At 33.8% G+C, this 6,102-nt stretch overlaps 1 non-coding gene across 1 annotated transcript; it reads left to right on the forward strand.

Moving 5' to 3' along the window:
- The first annotated feature begins 579 nt into the window (after window positions 1–579).
- On the forward strand, window positions 580–686 carry LOC128282671 (small nucleolar RNA R71). The gene has a single exon (XR_008273025.1). It is a non-coding gene; the product is annotated as a small nucleolar RNA R71 (small nucleolar RNA).
- The last annotated feature ends 5,416 nt before the right edge of the window (window positions 687–6,102 follow it).

The following is a 6,102-nucleotide window of genomic DNA, read 5'->3' on the forward strand; positions in this document are numbered from 1 at the left end:
ACTTAGAACCTCACACACACACCCAGAACACTTAACCACTGAAGTAGATACACATTTGTGTTAAAATTATACAGAAATAGAAATAAGAAAATTGAGGCATTACAGATAAGGTTGTTAAAAACCTGGAGGGGGTTTTGCTATTTGATTTCCTTTACCACCCTAAGAGAAATTTGGATAGTTCCTCCAGCCTGCATTATATGTATTACTATAGGGGTTATTTTGAGGTTTAGAATTAATACCCATATAATTTATTTGCTCATTCTCTATGCTAAGATCGAAAGGTAAACATTTTGGATAATTCATCCCACCTCCATTTGTATCGCATTGTATCACCAGGTTCACCTGCGTAGAAAAATATAAACCATTAATTTTCTTATTTAGTGCTTCTACTTGGTTTGATAACATGGTGACTTCAACATGACTTGCTACTGATATTTATTCAGTGCCATCTCCTCAATAAACTCATAAGCTGCCTAAGGTGTTTTACTATTCAGTGTAGCTCTAGCTGCTGCATCAATTAACTACCTTGTTGAGGGATTCAAACCATTATAGAATATTTGAACTTGAAACCATAAGGGTAACCCATGATGAGGGAATCGTCTTAATAGATCATTGTATCTCTTTCATGGATCAGATAAAGTCTCTAAATCGATTTGAACAAAAGAAGAGATGTCATTCCTCAACTTGGCTATTTTAACCGGTGGAAAGTACTTCAACAGAAATTTCTCAGTCATTTGAGCCCATGTAGTGATGGAACCTCGCGATAAAGAATTTAACCACTATTTTGCTTTGTTCCTAAATAAGAAATGGAACAACTGTATGCAAATGGGGTCATCAGTGAAACCATTAATTTTGAAAGTGTTGCAAATCTCTAAGAAATTAGCCAAATGAGTATTTCGATCTTCATCACCATCTGAATAATGTTTGGCTTCAGTTCAAAATTGTTTGCAGCAATTGTAGGTATCACAATACTCGATTCAGCCCTAATTAGAGTAGGCTTGGCATAATCATACATAGTACGTGGGGCAGGATACTCAATTACTTGCTAGTTATTTTGATTATCACCCATTTCCTCAGTAGTATTGTTGTCCTATTGTTCATCTACTATATTCTGTTGACTCTGTCTTGCTTCTCTAACTCCTCTACGATTTTTGCGAGTAGTACTTTCAATCTCTTTGTCAAAAAGCTATGGTCTCGATAGATTTCTTTTAGTTATAAACCAAAAGAACTTGCTAGAAGCAAACAAAAGAAACTTTTGAATGTAAAATTTGAATTAGAAACAAAAATATAAAATAATAAAATAAAATAATGGCTAAATTAATAAAAATCAAGCATTCCTAATATTTTAGTCCCCAACAACGGCGTTAAAAACTTGATATGTGTTTTCTCATTACTAACAAAAAATATGGTGAAGCCAAGTGCACCTGTCGATAAATAGTATAGCTACAGTGAGTAAATATATCATATCCACGAGGACTAAAAATATTAGTAATTACTGTTTTCCTATTATTTAGCTGAGAAATTGGAGTGATTGTTTTAAACTAAGTTTTACTAAATTAATCTAACTAAAAAAATCAAAAGAGAATGAATCAAGAAAATAATTGAATAATAACCAATGAGAGAAACAATACTTAGGAAAGAAACAACTTAGTCTTTATCTATTATTATAAATCTAATTTAAATAATTTATTCACTTGGTATCTTGATCTGTAGAAATACCAAAATTATGCTAACATCTCTTTCGAGAGTAAGAGCAACTGACTCTAGGTTGATTAATTGAAATTTATTTCTAATTGAAATTGTCACATTAACCCGATATATGAATTCCCCTATTAGATTTGACTCTAATCCGGTAGATTTATGTCATCCTACTTCTAGGATTGCATGCAACACCACTCAATTATGCTATATCTACTCTTAAACAGGGATTTTCCCTTATTGATTTAAGCACATTAAACATGAATTAATATCCTGAAAAAATTAAAACAAGAATTAAGCATACATAATTGAGAACAAGAATCAAGTATTTATTGCGTAAAATAGAAATTAAATAATAGAATTCATCATAGGGTTCATCCTCCCTAGGTATCTAGGGAATTAGTTCATAATTGTGAATAAAAACATCTCAAACACAGAATAATCACAAGAAATAAAGAAACTCATAAAAACTTCAAGAGAAATTAAAAGGAGGTCTTCAATCTTGATGAAAATTCGCTTCAGAGTTGGCTTCAATGGTGTTCTTCGAGTTGTTTTCTTTGATATTCACTGATGGCCCCTATTCTCTTCTTTTATTTGGTAGTTATAAACTTTACAATGCCCAGCAAGCCTAAAAATTGCATTTTTCTGCATGTTTGGGATGCAAGTCATGAAATCGACACGGTCTGGAACATAGTCGTGTGTCCGGACCATGTGTCTCACATAGCCATGTGGGAAGGCCCAGCCTGTGTGGCCTTGAAATATGCTCTTTTTGCTTGATTTTTGCTAGTTTTTCTCTCCTTTTGCTCCTAAATGCTCTCCTAAGTATAGAAACATTAATTCAAAAGATTAGGGGTATAAAATTCACCAATTTGCATAAATAATCATCCAAAAACGCATTAAGAATGGGATTAAAATATGTTGCTTTTATCACTTATCACACAGAAACCAGAGAAAGCACAGATTTACGATATCACTTTTGTCACATCCTATATATTTTTATTAAAATGTGTGCAAGAATGAAAACAAGGAAGTGAAGTGGTCAAGTGGTTAAGTACTCCTAAGTTATCCTAGAGGTCCTAGGTTCAAGTTGTAATGTTCACATTCTTCTATTTATTTTTTTTTTACAATTTTTTCCATGTAACTTAAGTGCTTGCCGTCCACCCCCCTTTGTTGCATCAAATAAGTTGATTCCTTTCCCCTTTTATGAGTCAAACTTGCCTTAAGTTGGAAAACATGATCCCTCTTTATGCTACTATGTTCCCTCTCTTTCCTTTCACTTCATTCTTGCCTATTTGCTATGATTCAATGAACCTGGTCACAGTTGACCAAGCTTACCGTACCTCATTGTCGTCCATAACACTCATTTGCTCCCATATTCTCATTTTTTTCATTTCTTCCTTTTTCATTTTCTCTCCTTTTTGACAAATAACCACCACCTTCAACCACCACCTAAAATTCCTCCACCGCGGGCTATAGTTTTGCCACCGCTAAATATTCTCTTCTCCTCTTTTCTTTCGGACCACCACCAGACCAGTGTAGGACCACCATTGCCAATGCCTTTTTCCACCGAGATACAATTTTCCCCCTCTTTCTTTCCCTTTCAGTCTCTCCCATTTTCTCTTAGGATTCAATTATCATATTTTAATTATTTTATGTTCAAGACTCATCGATCATATATTTTTGTAGATCGTTAAACCTCTCCACTCTTTCGTCAAGACTTATCAACGATCTTATAGTATTGTTGAGTATTGTAAGTGCATAAAGGTGTTGAGAACATCCTTTCCTCTCTATTGTTTTCCTCATAGCCGAATGGTGTTAAGACACATTTGTTTTTCATGTGTTAACATTTTGTTCCTATGTTCTTTGAAGGACCAAACAAAGCCAATCCAAGAGATCCTTAGTGTGATAATGAAGGCATTGAATCTAAGTTTCAATTTAAGGGTAAGTAATTGGTGAGAATCATTTCAATGATTAATCTTTAAGTAATAAGACGCATCCGGTAGATTTATAACTAAAATACGTGTTTGATGTGATAGATTCATCTACCGAGTTTAGATCCAAGCGAAACCTCTTCTAATAGGATTGTGGCAATTAGATTTTCAATATAAAGCGTGGGATCTAAATATTTGATTTGAGTATAATATGCTACTTTTATTTTTAATAAAATGTTATTAAATAATTATTTGAGAGTATACTAAGTACTCAAAGAGGAGTTGAAAAACTCATCAAAAGGAAATCCAAGTAAGTGATCCTAAACTACGAGTGCATGAAAGCTATGATTTGTGATGTGTTGATGTATGTGATGATGACATGTGTGCAAATTTCATCTCTATGTTATGTGATACATGGCTTAATTGATATATGATGATGTAAATATGTGTTATATATACATATGCATTTGATGAGATCCATGATTTAATATGAGAAATCATTAAAACATGCTAAAGTAAATAAAAAGTGAATATTATGTGATTTATGAAAATGTGTGCATGTTTACATGCAAACGTATAAAATTGAGAAATATGCATTATGTGAGACTATGAACATGATTACATGAAAAATACGAATAGTGATTATATGTGTTAAATTTGAAAATGGCCATACCACATGCATGGGATGAATCTTGTGAAAGCAGGAAGTTATGTGGTAGTTTATCTGCGAGTATGTGGCCATTTTTAGCAATTATGTAGTGGCTTGTCCACAATGTGTTATGTGGAAGTTTATCGGCATATATATGGTGGCTTGTCCACAAATGGTGTGTTATTGGATGGACAGGTTCTGGGAAACTTGATATTTATGTGTAGCGGAGATGGGTATGAAATTCTTCAAAATGTGCATTGTTTCATGAACATGTCTCGATATATGTGTTAATGATGATGTGATATTTCTGTGAAAATGGTTTACATATATGGAATTGGATGTGTTTATTTGATGTTTGAAACACATGTTATATATATATATTATGTATTGATCTCACACTGAGCCTTTTAAAGTTCACCCATACTTCTTGTGCGTTTCAGATAATCCTCGAGGTTAGGACTCGAATTCGATCATCAGAGAAGCTATTGGAAAAATGGTTTTATGGTTTTGGATTTTTAAGATGATCTAGGTCTTTTATGAACTTTATGATTTTATTTTGGATTTTATTCTGTGGTAATTATTGAACTGTGGCATGGAGATCTCGCTTTAAAAAATGTGGACATTTGATATTTTGCATGAGTTTTTATATGAATTAAACGTCATAATGATTTCTTAGTAAAATCTGTTTTCCATAACTCAATTAACCAACTTGAATATTTGATGATTATCATGGTGTTTCATAAATAATAAATAAGACTTCTTTCAAAGTAATTTTAAAACATAGTATTTAAAAGGGAATATTAGCAAGCGTTTTCAAAGATTAGATCCATTTATTTCAACTCAAGTAATCACTTAGATTGGGACGTAATGTCTAGGCTCGGTTTGAGGGGTTACATTTAGTCTATAGCTTATGCAATAGCTTAGATTGGGTCGTAATGTCTAGGCTCGGTTTGAGGGATGACAACTTCTTTCCCTTGCTAACTTCCATCGAAGAATCCCCCTCCACCAAATTTAGGTTCAGATTTACATTTTCCATACCCTCAGGAACACAAGTCTATCGCCCCCTCAAATTTAGCCCCAAAGTAATGTCAGTATGGTTTGACAAGGTACTATTTTGGAAAAGGACTTTAATATACCACTTTGTGAAGACCGCCGCACATCATCCATCCTGAAAACTTCACCCTCTTCCCTAAGCCAACAACTCTTCCATATCGCAGCCCTCTTGAGAGCGACATTAATTGACAAATCATATTTAAGAGTATATTCCTTTCTTCCATGAATTATTCAAACATGAAAAAAAACCTTCTGAGTGCCCCAATCTACCACAAAGGAAACAAAAAATGAACAACCGTTCATATTGAAATAGGGCATAGATACTGTGATTTTGAGATAAGACAATTTTCTTTCTCTACTTCAAAGGTCCCCTATGTCAATCCGAGCCCTAATCCTCATGAAACCCCTATAGCCACTACCTATCATTTTCATATCATGGTTAAAAACGTCCCTATAAAATTGCCAAATGCCTAGCCATGGCTTCCAAAATCAATCCTGATGATAAATCATGGATTTGAACCCAAAAATCCATGAAAACTAAAGGAACCACCAATGGATCTTCCCCCCTCCGCAGTCTATGGAAGACCAAGAAATGACCATTAAAGGTTTAGGGACTTCCTTCCAAGAATCTTTCAAAATCAATTTCGTAGTAGAATCAAAATAGAAACATTTTGTCCCCCCAAATTGGAAATCGTTACCCCACCATGAGGATGCCAGTGATTGGCTAAAGTCATCTTCATGGCTTGAAATTGAATCATAGTAGCAGTTAAA

This window comes from Gossypium arboreum, chromosome 10 (genome assembly GCF_025698485.1).
Source record: "Gossypium arboreum isolate Shixiya-1 chromosome 10, ASM2569848v2, whole genome shotgun sequence".
NCBI lineage: Eukaryota > Viridiplantae > Streptophyta > Magnoliopsida > Malvales > Malvaceae > Gossypium > Gossypium arboreum.